The sequence below is a fragment of the Papaver somniferum genome, chromosome 4 (assembly GCF_003573695.1).
Source record: "Papaver somniferum cultivar HN1 chromosome 4, ASM357369v1, whole genome shotgun sequence".
Taxonomy (NCBI): Eukaryota; Viridiplantae; Streptophyta; class Magnoliopsida; order Ranunculales; family Papaveraceae; genus Papaver; species Papaver somniferum.
In genome coordinates, this window is record NC_039361.1 from 135,215,037 (window position 1) to 135,236,878 (window position 21,842).

Genomic DNA, 21,842 nt, shown 5'->3' on the forward strand with positions numbered 1-21,842 from the left:
CGAAATACCAAACCCTGATCATTATTCATATCTAGCTTCCTCTGGTTTCGATGGCGGGAGAGATTAAGTGGCTTCAGAGTTTTTTTTCTTCAGAATTATTTTTCTGAGAGAGTGAGAGAGAGAGACGAGTGGTCGAAATGAATGAAGAGGGATATTTTGGATAAGAGGAGTATGCACACGCGAAATTCGCATGCTCGGAAAAAAAAGTGTTTGCAGTATTTTTTGTCACACAGGTGTCTGGCATGCGTGAAAAATAGTCAGTTGCGAATAGCAACTGAGATACAACAGTTACGAAATTAGCAACAACAACTGGCTGTTGCGAATTTTTAGCAACAGAAATTCACAACAATTATATTTCCGTTGCGAATCTGAGTTGCTAAAACCTATATCTGGTGTGGTAACTGATCTAGGGCAATATTTATATGGTATGAATTACAAAAATAATATATGCAATGAACAATGTTAGTGGGATTAGGTTTGATATGCTGAAAAACAATAGAACATCTATTTTTGCAGGTCTGCCAGAAAGTAACCACCACCAAATGTATCATTGAGGACTTTCTGAATGAAATTGGATTTTGCCCAGTCCAAGATTTTAAACAATCCTGAATATTGATTACTCAAACCAGATAGCTCGAGCAAAGGTGCATTATATAAAAAGATGTAAATTAGTTTCAAAAGCTTCACCACATAGAGGACAGAACATATTTTAATGTTTTGAATGTTTAAACACCGTAGTTGTTACTGAGAGGATTTTATGACATAACTTCCATAAAAAGAGAAACAATTTATATGGTAGCTTCAAATACCATAACTTAAGCCAAAAGATATCAGTAAATGGTGTTGTGTTATGCTGAGATTGTTGCTATTGCAGTATTAGATGGTGATATGTAGATTTACAGAGAATTGTCCTGATCTGGTGAGTGATCACTTAAGTAAATCCTTAGCGTGTGGAAATAACCTGATTTGCTGAATTTGCACCTGTGTGAAGAGTTGTTGTAGGTGATCAAGTTTCCACTCATTATTATCAATAAACTGGTTAAGAGTGGTAGCAGAAGGGTTAATTCTCAGAGTTATGGTTCACGTGGTGATCTTGATAAACATTTATGCTTCCAAGGGTTATTAGAAATGTCATCACCAACAATCAAATATAATGTTGTCTTACAATTTGTAGCCCATTAAGAATACTCTGTCACATCCAAGTGCCTCTGGTAGGTAACTCATCAAAGAGAACATCTGTATGTAAAATATCTAGATGTTAGAACTTGTATCCAGGGAGCATCTGGTTCTGTCACTAATCTACGTGCCAAAATTTTTAAAATAACTAAATTAAACATGTGAGGATTTTTAAAACCAAGGCCTCTGAATCTCTTAGGAAAACAGAATGAGTTCCAGGATTTATAAGTACCTTTATATGTCGTCTTGTTCCACCAATATTTCCTCTGAATTTTATTCAAAGCTTGAACGGTAGATTTGGGCATTAGAAAGTAGTTTATATGAAAATTATCCATTGTGTTGAGAAGTGTTTGTATTTGAGTGGACCGTCCTGCCTGATTAATAATTTTTCCTTGCCATCCTTGTAGTCTTGATTGCATCTTGTCAGTAGTGGAAGTAAAGCATTGGGATTTATTCTTAGAAGTGAATAAATTTATTCCTACATACTTCTCATTGAGAGACATCTGTTGCATATTGAGCATGTGTAGAATATCCTCACAAGCTTCTGGAGATAGATGAGAGCGAAAACATACACTTGATTTTGAATAATTGATTAGCTGACCAAAAATTAAACTGGATTTTTGAACAACTACCGTTAGGTTCTGAACATATTTACCTTTTTCCAAGACTAAATAAGAGGCAGTCACCTGCGAAAAACAAGCGAGTAATTGATGGGCTTTGGATAGCTGGTTTTACTCACTGAATGAGTCCTTGTCATTTTTCCTGTTGTATTAATCGACTAAATCCTTTCATAAAAAGAATAAATATGAAAGGTGATAACGAATCACCTTGTCGCAGGCCACGAGTTTGGAAGAAAGCTGGAGTAGGAGAACCATTCACCAAGCGTAAAATGGATGCATTGTTGATACATTTGCGAATGAGTTGACACCAATTAGGAAAAAATCCCATTTGTTGCATGATTTGTAATAAAAAAGACCATTCCACACGGTCGAAGGCCTTTGACATATATAATTTGATTCCAAAAACACATGAATACATTTTTGTTCGCTTCACGTATGCAATAACTTCATGAGAAATAATTGTATTGTCCGTAATATTTTTACCAGGTATAAAAGTGGCTTGCCAAGACGAAATTATCTCAACAATTATGGGTTTTAATCTGTTAGTGGGAAGTTTCGAGATAATTTTATATGATATGTTGCATAAACATATGGGTCGATAATCTGTAGGTATATGAGAAAATTGAGATTTTGGTATGAAAACTTGAAAGGTATGATTCAATTATTTTAATAAATAACCAGAATAAAAAAAAGGAGTGTACAGTTTTAGTGACTGCATCTCCTAATATATGTCAAGCTTGTTGATAAAAACCTCCTTGAAATTCTTCCGGTCCTGGAGTCGCCCAAGGTTTAATTTGATAAACAGTATCCTTGACGTCTTCTGGAGAAGGAATTGACATAAAATTGGAGTTGTCCTCATCCGTGACACATTTAGGTATATGGGATAAAAACTATGCATCTGTTGGTGGATTGGAAGAAGTACATACTGATTTGAAATGCCGCGTTAGAATTTAGTGATGTTATCTCTACTTGAAACCCAATTGCTTTCATCATATTGAAGTGATCCAATATGATTACGTCTCCGTCGATAATTTGCTTAAGAGTTAAAACGCTTGGCATTTCTATCTTAAGACTTCAGAATCTATTCTCTTGACTGCTGAAATAGAATGTTATTGTAAGCTTCATACAGTTCAATAAGTTGATCCTTTAATGCTTAAATATAATATTGATCATCTTGAGAATCCAGAGCTACCTGTGAAGGACCGAAAAATTACGCCCGGCGCGCCTGGGCGTGCAGGCTATAACTCCCCCGATGCGCCATGATGATGTTGCTTACCGGGCCTTAAATCTAGGAAAATGCACTTTAATTTTCCCTTGCAAGCATTCTTGTGGAGCAGGATGCAACTAACTTAACTTCCACACCTTTCCAACTTACCTTTGTATGTGAAGGGTTTAAAGACATATAGGTTATGGACGATGCATCTTGCATGCATCTATGGCTCTTGAGTTCTTGCTAGGAATAAGGCATGTCTTGAACACGCGCATAGGCCATTGTGGCCTAATTCCTACTTTTTAGTTAGCTTAGCCATTGCTGAGAGCATGCACTTGTCTTGCTCGTGCCAAGGGTGCATCCATCAGGCTCATGCTGTACTTTCCTTAGGCTTATGTATACTCCGCTAAATTGCATAGCGATGTAGCTTACTTTCGAAGCCATGCCCAATGCGCCATTGGTACATGCCTAAGTCGAACACCTTGGTAGGAAGTATGAACATCCAAGGAATGGAATGCAACTTGCGTCATCAAAGTTGGCCATAATCATATCCTGCGTCGAACTACCGAGTCAGATGATATGAGAGGCCAGTATGCCGCAATCATCTCACAATTAGATGATATGAGCGACAAAGTGCTGGACCGAAAATGCTGCAACTCATTTTGGATGCCTACATACCCTTCCCTACTGTAAAGGGATCAATCACAGACCGTAGTTCATCCTCGAGGTGACACAAACCTAAGCCAACTCATTCTCAAGGTCGTGACCTAGAAATAATGGTAATGCCCTAGTCCGTGTAGGCCATTCCGTCAAAATACATCCAAATGATGCATATTTAATCCGCGACATGCAATAGTGATGCCTAAGCATCCTATGCCCCATTGGCAAGGCTGCGCGGCTATGAGGCCTAAGCATAATCTGTACTCTTCCGTCTAAGCTATGAAGATTACTTGGTGCATGGTCCGCATATGCACCTACAACCAACTACCCCTCCATATATATGTTAACTTGATATTTTTATAACTTATATTAGGGGAGCAAAATGACTTCACCAAGTCCCAAGGTCGTGATGGTTGTACACTTAGTTCTGGCTCACAGACCAGTTCCAATGTCCGTCTATGATGGTTGAACATTTGCTGAGCCTGGTCCAGTGAAGGGTCATGATGGTTGTATTTCTGACTTTGTCCTATAGGCCACTCCAATGTCCAGCCGTGATGGTTGTAAATTTCCAAGGCCAGCCTGCTCTGGCCTGTTACGATATTTGCTATAGGCACATGACCTGCGTAATGTACCATTGTGGCGCTGAAGCACCTTTGGCGTGAGATTGTCTCTTGGACAATACAGCTTACAACTTGCACCCTCTTGGTATGATATTGTCCCTTTGCCAATATATCTTTGAAATGCGCCTTACTTGGCACCATATTGTCTCTAGGACAATGTTCCTCTTAACACGCAATAGAGCTTGAGATGAAGCTTTATCCCATGCCATGACGCATCTTTGAGCATGCGCCATGCTAAAATCTCGGGGTGTTACACTACATGTGCTAACATTCAATGAAAGAATGTCTACATGCTTACTGAATAAAATTTGTAATCATTACTGAATAATAATTGTAATAAATTTGATTAATAAGAAAGATGATTTGATTTACAAGACTCGACTGAGTTTATATACTCAAACATATTCAAGCATTGACCGACACTCTTCCGGTTGACACGTTTACAAATCTCTCAGATCACACAATTACACCACCCACACACCTAGACTCTCTCATCTTATACTAATACCCTTCCTCAATCGCATGTCGGCTGAAAGATAACTTGGGATTGAACATAGACTCTCTAAACTTACAAAGAAATAGGAGAACTATGTTGATGCAGAAAATAAATTCTCTAGCATAAGCACAACACACAACAACAACAACAACTATGAAAGGTGTATATAATGAATAAGAAATGCAGATAACTCGGGCCAGTAGTTGTTGCGAATTGAATAAGTATTAGCTGTAGATAATATTATAGCACTTCTAGGTCGAACTCGCAAGCGTTGATACCTCAAGCTTGTTTGTCAAGTTTAGTTCCCAAAACTATAAGTCTTTATTTCTAGTCTACTTATAGATAAGTCTCGGACTAGGATAGTAAGTGTAGTTGAGCTCTAGACTCCACGGCGTTCATCATGCGAAGACGAAAAACTACTCACGGAACTTGTGGAACTTCATCGACAAAAAGGAATGTGGAGACTTGAACTTATCTATCACTCAAAAGTCTATTTATTTTATCTCCTATCTTGACACAAAAGTCGTATTGCTATATAGATTCTCATTATACACATTTTCTAATTCGAGCCGAGTTTATCTCACTTATCTATTTCTCGAAATATGTTTTGGTAAGCTTTCGCTTTGACCAAGTTCATCTTTACTCGTGACGAAATTCATGTTGATTATTTCAATAAATTGAAAATCGCTTTGATGAAAAATAGTTTGTGAATAACAACTATATAACATCCTTTAAGAAAGTTCCAATGATTGAAATGAGAGTTTAGAACATGTAGCCATCTTTGGATATAAACATAGTGTGTTCTCACATTTGTGTAAAAGTCCAAAACCGGGAACCTAAAGTATGCGTACCCGTACGCGTACTGGAGGTTGTTGGAAATCCGGGTAAGTATGCGTACGCGTACTGGCAGAAAGTTCGCGTCCGTGAATTTCTGCTGGAGTTTGAAAGTAAAAACAAAATCAATCCGGTTACTTAAGTACGCGTACCCGTTTGCATACTTAGGTAGGTTACTTTCTAAAATCGGTTTATTCATGAACTAAAACATTTATATAATGAGGAATGCAATCTTTGCAAACCGTGGCTATAATGTTCATGAATCGATTCGAGTGAATCAAAACCAATTTTGCTTTGATTTTGTCTTGTATACTTCTATGAGATCTAAGAAATTGAATAACTCTCTAACTAGTTCATTTGAACTAGTTATGGTAAAGATGAATAAGGTTAATATGAAAGTTCTCATATGGCTAACCATTGGTTAACTATTGTTGAACCAACTAAGTGTACATTTTTAGGTGTGGTTACTCAAACCTAAATAAAGTTACATTTATGAAAAGACGAGAGTACCCAAATATACCTCAATCTAAAACTTTTCCACCTATAAGTCCTTTCTCCAAAAGTGATTGTCTATGGACCGAGTCGAGATAGTACAACTAACCGGTTCACACTTCGTGTGATCATATATGGATACGAGATCGAGACAATACAACAACAATATAACTTGTGTGATTGACTATGGATACAAGATCGAGACAATACAACAACGAAGTATGTTTACTTGATAATAGGTTCGCACTTAACCAAACACAATAGAATTGCTATCAAGTAAATAGGAATTAAAGTTTGTTTATTTTACTTCTAATTATAATAAAACAATTATAATTGTGGAAATAGAAAAGTAAAAGATACATCAAGATTTTATTAACGAGGAAACCGCAAATGCAGAAAAACTCTAGGACCTTGTCCAAAATTGAATACTCTCAGGATTAATCCGCTATACAAAATCTAAACCAACTTCGTATATTTGAGACCAAGCAACTAAACCTATAGTTCACCTAGTTTTGTCTGTATCCCTGAGCCTCCAACTTGCAATAAGTCGCGCACTTGGAACAATTCCTTTTGTTCGTATTCCAAATAGTAAAGGAACAACAAATCTGTTCGGTAACAACTCTTTTCAAACAAGTGATATGAGTTTGACAAAAGGATCTTTCGTTTATCCCAATAAACTCCTTTGTCAGGTTCTGATCTATCCAATTACCAAAGTAATTGTCAATATTTTGCAATCAATACTTCGAATCACAAAGAAACGTATTGATACTGATCTACTCAACTAATCAATCGAGGTTATCACAAAGACAAATCGATTATAGTTGGATCCCCAGCCGATCAAGTTTTGTGCACACCAAAGATTATGAACCCAAATAAGAAATCTTCTTCATCTTCAAATATTCTTAGATCTTCAATAAACACCTGCACACAATCAACTTGAATCTCTTGTGATCAATGACACACAGAACGGAGTCTATTAACAATGGATTATCACAAGAAGTCTTTAGATCAACAAACAGTCTAAAGATCCTCGTCGAAACTTCGATCTAGTTTGAGTGAATCTTATATCAGAAGAGAAGATTCTCAAGCATAAATAAACTAGGTGCAATCAAAGTTCAACAACATCAAATCGATCGAAAACTAATAATAAACTGCAATTATCTAGTTTCTTACCAACGGTACTCGTAGAGCTTCCCAATCCCAAAGAAGTCTTTAAAACGAGTGGTCGTAAGAGATTTCGCCTAATTAGGGTACTTTCCTCCCCGAATAGACGTCTCCACCAGTAACAACACAACTAGGTAGTTTTGCTGGCTCTGAGGATTAATTTGCTTGAAATGCAAACTTCAATATTTATATACCAAGGAAGTTTGGACACCAAGGAATTTCCGAAGATTCTCAAAGATATGCAATAAAGCCAAAAATAATTTTCATAATTCCTGGAAATGCTCTGTCCAATTAATGACCGGAATCTTAGAGGAAAATCTCCAACTAGTAAATGCACATTACCAATTTTTATTTTCTAAACATATGCATTTTAATTGCTGGAAATTAAAAGCATATAAAACTAAAAATCTTAATTAAAAGATTCTCAATTTATTTCGATCCGGGATTCTTTTCTTTAGCTATTAAGGAATATCTTTGAACAATAAAAGATAAGAGTTACTTCACGTGTTCAAAGTATGTCGACATCTTTACTTTGTAAATCCTTTTTCATATTTACAATCTTGGAACAGATTTTCCACACTTCCAAACGAGTTTAGAATTGGTTCATCTGATTTCCGAGAACTATGTGATTAATCAAAAACATTCAATCACCATTCATGGGTTTAACGGTTCTACCAACAGAAGTTTCGGTTCTACCTTCATGTGGGTACTAGGATCGGTCACACTAGTTACCAAAAGTTGGTTGACTAGGTACTAGGATCGGTTACCACATATATATGGTATAAACTTGTATTCGGTTGTTATAGGATCGGTCGCACCAATTACTAAAACTTGTTAACCTACTACAAGGATCGATTGCAAATCTTATGATTGGTCCCAACCAAGTTCTAGGATCGGTCACCCAATGATTCGGAATGGTCACACCAATTAAAAATATAGATCATACCATCTCAAGTGATTACTTAAGATCGGTTTCACAAATAAAAGTCATACCAATATAAAAGTCAGGCCTTGTGAATAGTTTTACCAAGATACATAAACAAGTTATGAGTGGTTATACTGAACACATATATTGGTAATCCAAAGATTTGCAATGAATAACAATACCAATAAGCCTAGCGATTTCCCTTTCGATTCATAAAACAAGTTTATGAATTGTGAAAATGCGGGGGGTCTAACAATCACACCCAACAATTCGGTTGACAATCTGAGAGGACTTACTCAAATACACTTTCTAGAGAATCAACTAGATAGTCAGACTCAACCTAGAATAAAGTATATCAAAGAGTTTAATATCTCTAACTCTTAATTCAATCCGCAATCAGCAAATAGAAATCTACGAGCTTGATTGAATATAAGAGGAGTTACTTGAACGGTACCAAAGACCAATGTTCAGGTGTCAATCAATGTAAATCAACAACCAAAGGTTGGATATTCTAATTGATTGATCTTAACACACAACCTGTGGTATTTCAATTATATAACAAAATATGATGCGAAAAGAAATAACACAGACACCATTTTGTTAACGAGGAAACCACAAATGCAGAAAAACCCCGGGACCTAGTCCAGATTGAACACCACACTGTATTAAGCCGCTACAGACACTAGCCTACTACCAATTAACTCCGGACTGGACTGTAGTTGAACCCTAATCAATCTCACACTGATTCAAGGTATAGTTGCGCTCCTTACGTCTCTGATCCCAGCAGGATACTACGCACTTGATTCCCTTAGCTGATCTCACCCACAACTAAGAGTTGCTACGACCCAAAGTCGAAGAGTTGATAGACAAATCTATCTCACACAGAAAAATCTAGAGGATTGAATAAATCTGTCTCCCACAGAAATATCCAAGAGTTTTTGTTCCGTCTTTTGATAAATCAAGGTGAACAGGAACCAATTGATAAACCGTATTTATATTCCCGAAGAACAACCTAGTATTATCAATCACCTCACAATAAACTTAATCGACCAGCGAAACAATTTATTATGGAATCACAAACGATGAGACGAAGTTTGTTTGTGATTAATTTTCTATCTTGCCTATCGGAGATATAAAATCTCGAGACAATTATTTCAATTGCATTCAACACGATAGAAATAGCAAGATCAGATCACGCAACTACAAAGATAATAGTTGGGTTTGGCTTCACAATGCCAGTGAAGTCTTCAAGTTGTTAACCTGCAGGGTCTCACGAAGAAACCTAAGGTTAAAGGAGAATCGACTCTAGTTATGCAACTAGTAACATACATGAGGTGTGGGGATTAGTTTTCCTAATTGCTAGAGTTCTTCTTTATATAGTTTTCAAATCAGGGTTTGCAATCCAAGTTACCTTGGTAGAAAAGCATTCAATATTCACCGTTAAATGAAAAACTTGATTCAACCACGCTAATATCTTTCAACCGTTATATCGAACTTAGCTTGTTACACACAAATCAAATGTACCCTCATTTAGGTTTATGTAACCGTACCTAAAGGTGTACACCAGTTTGGTTCACAAATAGTTAACCGAGGTTAGCCTTATGATTACTCTCATATCAACCTTATTCATCTTAACCATGTCTAGTTCAAATGACTCAAATAAAACTAGTTAAAGAGTTTTTCAATTGTTTCGAAAACACAATTGAAACAAAATCGGTTTGATTCACTTGAATCAATAATGGACATTATAGCCACGGTTTTCAAAGATTGCATTCCTTATGATTTAAATGATTAAGTTCATGAACTGACCGATTTAACAAAGTAACCAGCTTAAGTATGCATACGGGTATGCGGACTTAAGCAACCGATTTTTGAGTTTGTAAAGTTTCCAAACTCAGCAGAAATTTTCACTTCGAAAACTTCCGCAAGTATGCGTACAGGTACGCATACTTATCTTGTCTCCTTCACCAATTTCGTATACACACATATGCATACTCTTGGTTCTCGGTTTATGGGTTTATACACTAATGTGCGAACACACTATATATGCTTATATACAAAGATGGTTACATCATAAACTCTTTATTTCAATCATTGAAACATTCTTCTATATTGAAATAATCATTATTGAAACATTCCTAGCCTACATCAAATGATTGTATCGCACAAACCATATAAGATGTTACTCGGTAATTTTCTCATGATATAAGATGAACTTGGTCGAAGCGAAAGCTAACCAACACATATTTCGAGAAATATGTAACCGAGATATACTCAGCTCGAAATCTCAAATATGTATACAGAAAACTATATCGTAACACGATTTATGTCTCAATATAGAAGATAGTAGAAATAGACTTTCCAAGTGATAGATGAGTTCAAGTCTCCACATACCTTTTGTAGAAGAAGTTCCACAAGCTCCCCTTAGTAGTTCTTTGTCTTCAAGAAATGAACGTCGAGAGATCTAAGCTCAACTACACTATCTATGTCCTAGTCCGAGACATCTATAAATAGGCTATAAATCAAGACTTATAGTTTTGATCACTAACTTTGATAAACATGCTTGAGATAGAAACGCATGATAGTTCGACCGAGAAATTCTCTAACAATCTCCCCATTTGACAATTTTAGTGAAAAAACTATCAATACATATGGATTACAAAAAAGATAAAAAAAAAAAAATATAGCTTCTCATCCACATGCTTGATCTCCTTTGCATCTTCAACGCGACTCAAAATCTTCATCACTTCCAAGTACTCCATGATCCTAAAGGTTGTAAGTTCAGCATCACAGTTGTTGAAGATCCGTAGCTATAACAATGAGAAAACAAAATGCTCTCAATCATTGTTATACAGTGTCATAGTATTATTATACAACATCAAAGTTCAATTGTATCACAACTTTGACAACGATACTATGGTGGTATGTGAAAAGACGAGGGTACCCAAATATACCTCAATCTAAAACTTTTCCTACCTATAAGTCCTTTCTCCGAAAGTGATTGTCTATGTACTGAGTCGATACGATACAACTAATCGGTTCATACTTCGTGTTATTACTACTATGGATACGAGATCGAGACAATACAACAACAAAGTATGTTTACTTGATAAAAAGGTTCGGACTTAACCAAACACAATAGGATTCACTTATCAAGTAAATAGGAATTAACGTTTGTGTGATTTACTTTAATTATAATAAAACAATTCTAATGCGGAAAATAAAAGTAAATGACACAACAAGATTTTTTTTAATGAGAAAACCACAAATGCAGAAAAACCGCGAGACCTAGTCCAGAATTGAATACTCTCAGGATTAAGCCGCTACACAAAATTACACCAACTTCGTATAGCTGAGACCAAGCAACTAAACCTATAGTTCACCTAGTTCCGTCTGTATTCCCACGCCTCCAACTTATAAATAAGTCACGTACTTGGATCAATTTCTTTGGTTCGTATTCCAAAAAGTAAAGGAACAACAAATCTGTTTGGTATTAACTCTCTTCAACCAAGTGATATGAGTCGGACAAAGGCTCTTCTGTTTATCTTAACATAAATTCCTTCGTCAGGTCCTTAGATCTATCTTATGTTCAATTACCAAAGTAATCATTAAGATTTTGCAATCAACACTCTTAATCCAAAGAATTGTGTTGATGCCGATCTTCTCAATTAATCAATCCAATTCTATCACAAGGATAAAACCGATTATTAATTGGATCCTCTTTTTACCGAAAAAAGTATTGTGCATGCCAAAGATTATGAACTCACAAATCAGAAATCATCAATATCTTTTAATCTTCTTAGATCTTCAATAAACACCTGCACATAATCACTTGAATCTCATGTGATCAATCACGTACAGAACGGAGTCTGTTAAGAGTGGATTATCACAAGATCGTCTTTAGAACTCATAACAGTCTAAAGATCCATGTCGAAACCCTGAACTAGTTTGAGTGAATCTTATATCAGAAGAGAAGATTCTCAAGCATAAACAAACTAGATGCAATCAAAATTCAACCACCGTTAGTCAATCAAATCAATGAAAACAAAATATAAACCGCAATTATCTAGTTTCCCACCAACGGTACTGACTAGAGATTCTCAATCCCAAAGAAGACTTTAAACTGAGCGGCCGTAAGAGATTTCGCCTAATTAGGTTACTCTCCTCTCCGAATAGGCGGCTTCACCAGTAGCATCACAACAAGAGGTAGTTTGCTGTTACGAAGGATTAGTTTCCTAGAAATGCAAACTTCAAGTATTTATAAACTAGGAAGTTTGGACACCAAGGAATTTCCAAAACCAAAAATATTCTCAAAATATTCATTAAAGCACAAATTCGGTTTCCATAATTCCTAGAAATCCTCTATCCAAAAATAATGATCGATATCTCTCAGAAAATCTTTAATTAGTAAATGCACATTACTAATTCTTATTTTCCTGAAAATAAAATTAATAACCTTAATTAAAAGATTCTTAACTTATTTATGTTTCAATCCTGAGATTCTCTTCCCTTAGCTATTAAGGAATAACTTTGAACAATTAAATAATAAACATTCACAGCACGTGTTCAAAGTATGTGGACATCCTAACTTTGTAAGTTTCCTTTCATACTTACAACCTTGAAACCAATTGTACACACTTCAAAACAAGTTTATAATTGGTTCATCCGACTTTCAAGAACTATGCGATTGATCAAATAACATTCAATCACAAATCATGGGTGTAACGGTTCTACCGAAACAAGTTTTGGTTCTACCTCCATGTGAAAACTGTGTATAGTCACACTATCTTTTCAAAATTCGGTTGACTAGGTACTAGGATCGGTTCCCCACATATATATGGTATCTAACTTGAATGTGTTGCACATGTCCATAAGATCGGTTCCCCTCTGCCTAAAAACGTGTTGCACATGTCCATAGGATCGATTCCCATTTCTTCTATAAACCTGTTGTACCTCATACAAGGATCGGTTCCCCTTTGTGATGTATTGCACCTCTTACTAGGATCGGTTCCCATTTTCCAGTTTTGCTCAGATATAAAATCACAAAACCGATCATACCATCTCAGGTGATTACTTAAGATCGGTTTCACTAAAAGTCATACCAATACATAAGTCAGGACTTTGTGAATAGTTTTACCAAGAACACAAACAAGTCATGAACAGTTCTACTGAAGCACACATATTGGACGTTCACAAGATATTCAATGAATAACAATCCCAATAACGCCTGGCGATTTCTTTTTCGATTCACAAACAAGTTTATGAACTTACTTCCTTAAAAAAATGTAAAACATTGTTTCCTAGGATGAAATCCTCACCTCATACCTAATCACAATAGCATTCAAATGATTATGTTGATGTCTTATCTACAAAGTTTAATGGTTAAGCAATAAACCTCGTATTGTATTCCTTAATACTATGTCTATCTAGAGTTCAAATATGCTCCGCAGTTTTGTTTTCAATATGCACGACTTGAAAGATACGTTAGGGAATGAAACAGTTGAAGTCAAATATCACTAACCTCAATTAGTAGGATGATTATTGTAGTTGTATCTCCTTGATTCTTCACATCTTCAAGTCTTCTCAATACTTGTAAGGTCTCATATCCTAATACTTTCAAGATAACCTATACGAAGTTGACTCTAGTACATAATCAAGTGACTCTTAACATGATTTTTGATTCACTAAAATATGACAACCAAACTTGACATACCAACGCTTGGTGGATTGAACCGAGCTATGCTCTAACAATCACCCCCTTTGTGAATTTTAGTGACAAAACTCTTACATCATATGGATAAACAAATTACAAGAATTCATTACACATACGCTTGATTCCCGAATTCAACAGCACAGTAAACTGCATACATTCAATCCTCAAAAATGTCGTTGTTGACATTATAATAACAAAGCTAATACTCCACCTAAGGAAGATAGGTAGATACTCAATCCGCACGTCTTTGTTATACCACTTAATATGATATGTTACTCCCCCTTAGTCTGTGCTTTCACCTCTTTCGTTTAGATAAACGTTTAAGCACCAATGTTATTTTTCTTAGCGATACCAATCAATATAAAATCAATGCCAGTATCACTTGTTTACTCCATATATTTATCCCCCTTTTTTTCACAAAATGACAAAGAAATGAAAAAATAAAGGACAACACGTAAAGAATCTTACAAATCTCAAAATAGACTTGCAACCTGTAGAGTTAGGCACGAGGGTTCCACACACCATGTTATGATAACCAATATCAAAACCGAAACTACAAGTAGTTATATTTTGATATGTTATCAAGGAAACAATTATCCGGAAAAAAATTCCACTTTAGTTTAGCAAACCAAAAATCAACTAAGCACCTTAGTTCCTTTTCTAAACCGATTGTACAAAAAAAATCGCTTATTCGATAAGACCAAAATAAAGATAACTCTATTTTTCTCATCAGGTTCTAATTATTCATAAACTTAGTCCTTTCAATTTTAAACAAGACAAGTACTAGGTTAGTTAAATAGCATTTATTGTTAAAGCATTCGATTAGACTTGAATAACCGAAACCTTACTTCGATAAGTCTAACTAAGATCAGAATTAACTTAGTTTCTATTATCCGGAATCGAATTGGACTAAATAACTCATCTCGTAAAACTTTTATTTCGTTAAGCCATAAATAATTCATACAAACCAAATAACTTGCATAATTATTCACCTCAACAGGAAGCAATTGAAACAACATAGACATTAAAGCACCGCAATTGCACCGAAATTTTGTAAGCCTAAACAATTGATACCACACAATAAAGCAAGATAAATATAGTTTTTCTTAACCGGAACCAATTGAATCACACATACATCCATACACACATAATGGAATAAACATCAATTGTACCGAAATTTTTTTAAGAAAAAGCAATAAATATATATGAAATAAATTCAGGCTTTTCTTAACCGGAAAACAATTAACTAAAAAGATTGTTACCTCAAATTTCGCATCCACTTCTCTAATAAGTTAGTGTCTCCGTCCAGGGAGAATTGATATCGAAATATCATTATGTTGTCATCCTTATGCAAAAACAAAAGAATAACAACAACCAGCCTTTACCAGAGAAAGGTTGAAAATCTATTTTAACAATTGCAAGCAAAAGTTGAAAACCGTCGAAACTCATATGCTTTTATGCTAAACCAAAACCGATTCAACATATTGTGACTTTTTCACGTATTGTTTCTACCAGAACCCCTCATATGAACAAGCAAAAAGAGTTGGTACGTCAAGTTTACCAAAAATCCTCAAGTGTAAGGGTACGTCTTTGGTTATCATCCTCCCCTTTTTCCATTCAACAGTTTTACCAGTGATAAGGTTTGAAATGTTATCGTGCTCAATTTCAAAATCAGTAATCATATGACCCTTCTCAATGTAGTTGATGATTTCTGATATCATCTTTCTGTTGACATGAAGAAAAGTACTTCCAACCAAAGTGCTAAAAGTAAGCTTTTTATGATTAATATTGTGAATATTACCATAAAAAATTCTTACTAAGTCAGGTGAATAGTTTTCAAATCTGAACATATTTCCCCAGATTCGGTCTTGAACAAACTTCACATAATTGGTTTCTGAAACATCTGGATCGAATCTCTTCTCTTAAGTGAAGCTTACTTCCTTCTAAGCTTGATATCTTTCATAACATATGTTATCTACAAAATTTGTAAGGGCATGCTTCCCTTTGATCAAGTGAGGATACTTGATTTTCTCAACTTCCCCGGGAGGCATGAAAAGATTCAAAACAAACTTGTCTAATCCAGAGATTTCTTTTCTTGTTTTTCTCTTTCCAATACTTGTAAAAATATGAAAAACAAACTTGTCTAATCCAGAGATTTCTTCTCTTGTTTTTCTCTTTCAAATACTTGTAAAAATATGAAAAATCCTAGTTACGTTTTTGAGTAATTTTCCCCAATATTTTTGAACACATAGAAAGAGATTATCTTTTATAGGAAGACTTGATATCAAAAACCGGAAATAACTAGTTTTAGGAAACACACTCAAAATCGGAAACCAAGGCTTGTGGGGAAACAATTCCGATTTTGTGTCTAGGTCTTTCTTTTGGAAGACCGGTTTTCTATGGACTGGATCTTTATTTCGGATTGATTCAATATTTTTGTTCAAAAATCTGTTTACTCTTTTATTACCACTTTGATAATATCACTTGAAATTTACTCAAGAGTTTGCTAGTACACATATACAAATTTGAACAGAATATGATATTTGTTGAAAATACCATTAGAATCATAAATCATGTAATATTTCAAAATATCACTTGCTTCATTAAAACAGTTGTGAGGTGTATGAAGCAATCCATTGTTAATAAAATTACTAAGAGAAAACTCATTCCTTGTAGGAATACATATTTTCCAAAATCGCATCCTAGATGGCGAAACATTGACAGTCCTAGATCTGAAAATGTACATGTGTATACTTTGGTAGGCCATCCACAATATATTTAAGATTCCTGATTTTGCCGGAACACAATAGCCGATGTTCATAAAAATATTAAGCAGAATCTTATGCATTTTCAAGATACGACTTGTCTTATAGGCCATTGTATCTTTGTTCACTATAATGATATACAATCCTATGATAGCCAAAGGATTATGTAAGTCACTCGAGACATACATAGGCATAATTCCTAACAGGTTTTGGAATAAGAGTATTACATACTTCATACGTGTTTTCCACCACGATATTATAAAGTAGTCAAATCCTGCCAACGTTAACTGAATCCACCATTAGATTCAATTTCTTATAGGTTGGATCGCACCAAACATATATTGTTAGATCTTTTCGTGTTTGCCTGCTCTGATACCAATTGAAAAGACGAGGGTACCCAAATACCTCAATCTAAAAAATTTCCTACCTATAAGTCCTTTATACGAAAGTGATTGTCTATGGACTGAGTCGAGACAATAAAACTAATCGCTTCACACTTCGTGTGATCGTCTATGGATACGAGATCGAGACACTACAACAACGAAGTATGTTTACTTGATAAAAAGGTTCGGACTAACCAAACACAATAGGATTCACTTATCAAGTAAATAGAAACTAACGTTTGTGTGATTTACTTTAATTATAGTAAAATAATCATAATGCGGAAAATAAAAGTAAATGACACAGCAATATTTTGTTAACGAGGAAACCGCAAACGCAGAAAAACCCCGGGACCTAGTACAGAATTGAATACTCTCAGGATTAAGCCGCTACACAAAATTACACCAACTTCGTATAGTTGAGACCAAGAAACTAAACCTATAGTTCACCTAGTTCCGTCTGTATTCCCACGCCTCCAACTTATAAATAAGTCACGTACTTGTATCAATTCCTTTGGTTCGTATTCCAAACAGTAAAGGAACAACAAATCTGTTTGGTATCAACTCTCTTCAACCAAGTGATATGAGTCGGAAAAAGGCTCTTATGTTTATCTTAACATAAACTCCTTCGTCAGGTCCTTAGATCTATCTTATGTTCAATTACCAAAGTAATCGTTAAGATATTGCAATCAACACTCTTAATCCAAAGAATTGTATTGATGACGATCTACTCAATTAATCAATCCCATTCTATCACAAGGATAAAATCGATTATTAATTGGATCCTCTTTTTAAAGAAACAAGTATTGTGCACACCAAATGTTAGAGCATTGCTCGGTTGAACCCACCAAGCGTTGGTATGTCAAGTTTGGTTGTCATATTTTAGTGAATCAAAACTCATGTTAAGAGTCGCTTGATTAAGTACTAGAGTCAACTTCGTATAGATTATCTTGAAAGTATTAGGATATGAGACATTACAAGTATTGCGAAGTCTTGAAGATGTGAAGAAGCAAGAAGCTACAACGACAACAATCATCCTTCCACTTGAGGTTAGTGATATTTGACTTGAACTGTTTCATTCCATATCGTATCTTTCAAGTCGTGCATATTGGAAACATAACTGCGAAGCATATTTGAACTCTAGTTAGACATAGTATTAACGAATACAATACGAGGTTTATTGCTTAACAATTAAACTTTGTAGATAAGACATCGCCATAATCATTTTAATGTTATTTACATTATGTATGGGTATGAGGTGAGTATTTCATCCTGGGGAACAATGTTATATGTGTTCTGAGAAAGTAAGTTCATAAACTTGTTTGTGGACCGAAAAGGAAATCGCCAGGTGTTATTGGTTTTGTTATTCATTGCATATCTTATGAACAACCAATATGTGTGATAGAGTATAACCGCTCACAACCTGTTGTGTTCTTGGTAGAACTATTAATAAAGGCCTGACTTATGTATTGGTGTTAGAGCACTGCTCGGTTGAACCCACTAGCGTTGGTATGTCAAGTTAGTTTTCAATTTTATTTTCAAAAATGCATTCTTTATTTAGCATACTAAAGATAGTTTTCGACTAGATTAGGTCTAAGAAGTTGAATCGAAGCTATCCTTAAAGAATGAAGATTGAAGATTGAAGACTACAAGAAGACATCAACAAGTACTTCATCAACAAAGGTATGTGATTGATTTCATTTGGATTCTGGTTCAAATCTAACTTTATAATCTATCAAGATAAATGCTCACTCTATGGAACAATTCCAATGACGGTAAATGTACATTTATGTATATATACTTGAGGTTATTTTATTCATGACCTTGGAGACAATAACCTTTATATTTTTAAATAATCTCATGTTATAGTGAATGAGCTTATGAATCCAACGAGCCAAGAATCACTCAATTCCGAGTTATAACGATGAAGTTATGAGTGATTTATTAAAGTAACAATTATAAGTGTTGTTGTAATTGTTACAGTTCGTTAGTAGGAAACAATCTATGGGATGTTTGTAACAGTTCACGGACTTGGGCCCAATTACGTGACTAGAAGTCTTTTTAGTCAAATTGGTGATGTTTCCTTGTCTTGGCGAGATGGCTATTAATCCAAACATATTTGATTACCATATTAAAGTGTTTGTGATAACTTTTAATTCCTGCCTAAGTTAAAATGTGATTTATTCACATAAATAAATATTTGCTAATTAATTATTTATTTAATTATTTATGCATAATATTTGTAACTTAGGAAAGACTCCCATAATTATGAGAGTCTTGAAAAAGGAAAATAGCATAAACCCTAAGCTTAGTTTTCAAGCTAACTTTTCACTATAAATAAAGGGTTCATGAGTTTACACGTTTTCTTCCCCTTTGGAAAATTAGCGTAAGCTTTGCAGGTTGTTTCCATGTCTTCTGTTCTACGTGAACAAGAGTGAGATAAAAGTCTTTGTATTGGGGATCACAAAGCCGAGTTGGATTTAATCTTCTTGATTGATCACACAACTTGTAATCTAGGTTTTTCACCTCTTGTCTATTCTAAGGTTTTCTCTTCTCATATAAAACCATTCAAGAGTTGTTGATCATAAACCCTAGGTTTTGATAACTTTCAGTTGTTCGTATACCAACATTTGTTAGTCGAAATCGGAGACTAGAAAGAAAAACTTCTATTGAGGTATCTCGTAAAATCCTTGAGAAGTTTTAAACAAGATATCTCTAGATTTATTCTAGTTTTTCTTTTTGTAGAGTTATTAGGTTTATCTTTCTTTATTGAAGAGTATAATAATTCCTAATCTACAAGTTTGTTTTTGATATTACTTTTGCCTAGTAATTTTTTTATCAAAACAAACACAAGATTTCCAAAACCTTGATTCACATCTAAAGGGAAATCAAACCGGTGTTTTGTGTAAACAAAATATCGAATCGTATCAATCGTGTTGTGGTATCTTTTAAAGAGAGCCTCGGGTTCTGCTAGAAGATTTGTGTGAAGAATTTCTAAAGAGAATCGGTATTCTGCTAGGAGTTATACAAGTGATGAAGAAGGTATTACATCTAGTCTGAATAGGTAGTAGGAAATTGGTGTAACAGCTTATAATCAGTGTATGTTTATTCTGGACTAGGTCCCGGGGTTTTTCTGCATTTGCGGTTTCCTCGTTAATAAAATTCTGGTGTCTGTGTTATTTCTTTTCCGCATTATATTTTATTTATATAATAGAAATATCACAGGTTGTACGTTAAAATCATTCAGTTCTTTTATCCATCCTTAGGGTTATTGAGTTAATTGATTGACACTTGAATATTGGTCTTTGGTATCGTTCAAGTTAATCCTTTTATATTCAATCGGGCTCGCAAATCCCTATTTGTTGTATGCGGATTGAATCAAGGGATAGAGATATGAAACTCTTTGATATACTTTTTATAGATTGAGTATAACTGTCTAGTTGATTCTCTTGAAAGAATATTGGAGTTTGTCTATTCATATTGCCAAACGAAATATTAGGTGTGGTTGTTAGATCCCCACTTTTTCAATTGGTATCAGAGCATGCAAACACGATAAGACCTCACAAGTCTGTGTTTGTAGCAATCTGATTCTATCGACAGAGGTGCTATCTATATAATCGTACCGCCAGCCTTCGATGGAACGAAATTTTTGTGGTGGAAAATTTTTATGCGTTCTTTCATTCAAGCGCGAGATTTTCAATCATGGTTTTTTATTGTTAATGTCTATGATCCTCCATCAGTTACAGTAGACGGTGTAACTGTTGAAAAGAATATTGGTGATTATAATGATCTTGAGACTCTTGTTGCAAAGCAAAATTCTGAAGGATTAAATGCGATCATCCACACCATTACCCCAGATCTTATGCACCACGTTATTACGTGTAATAAGTCTAAAGATGCTTAGGATATATTAGAAACCGTATTCGAAGGGAATGCCGCAGAGAAAGAAACAAGGCTTCAAAATCTAGCTTCTGACTGGGAAAACCTTCGCATGTCTGATGATGAAAACTTTGATGAGTTTAACCAAAGACTTTCTCAAATAGTTAACTCCTCATTTGCATTAGGAAGAACTATTCCGGAAAAAGATATTGTGTGCAAAATTCTCAGGTCTCTACCATAAAGATACGAGTCTAAGAAACATATCATTGAAGAAGGAAACGATCTTTCTACACTCTCCAGAAATACTCTTGCTGGAACGTCAAATATCTTTGATAATGAACACGCAAGAAAAGAGGTGATTTCTCTTAAAGCTACAAACAATTCTGAATCCTCTAAGGATAAGCCTGGTTCGCCAGATACTAAGGATGTTACTTCACGACAATTTAGAAAACTCTTGAGAGACAGGAAAAAGAGTTTTTCTAAAAGTGTAACATCTCCTAAGGATGATGTACAATGCTATAATTGTCGTGGTTTCGGGCACTTGTCTTCATTATGTCCTAGCTGGAGCCGTAGACAATCGGTATATGCAGCATATTTTCCTACTCTTGATGATAGACCTGAATTTTATAATCCCCAAGAGTTGGATGGAGAGGTTGCATTAGCTTCTGGAAAAATTCTTGCGGATACTGATTCTGATTCTGATGAAGAAGTGTTCCATGTAGATCCAGTTGCTAATAACCTTCTTAAAGAAAGTCATAAAAAACTCTCGGAAGATGAAAACAACATTTTCAGTGAGAAAGTTAAATATAACAGACTTCGTAGTCGAAATAAAGACTTGCAAAACCAACTTGATTCTAGTGGTGCAAGAGATTATCTCAATGAAATACGAAATCTTAAAGAAGAAATTG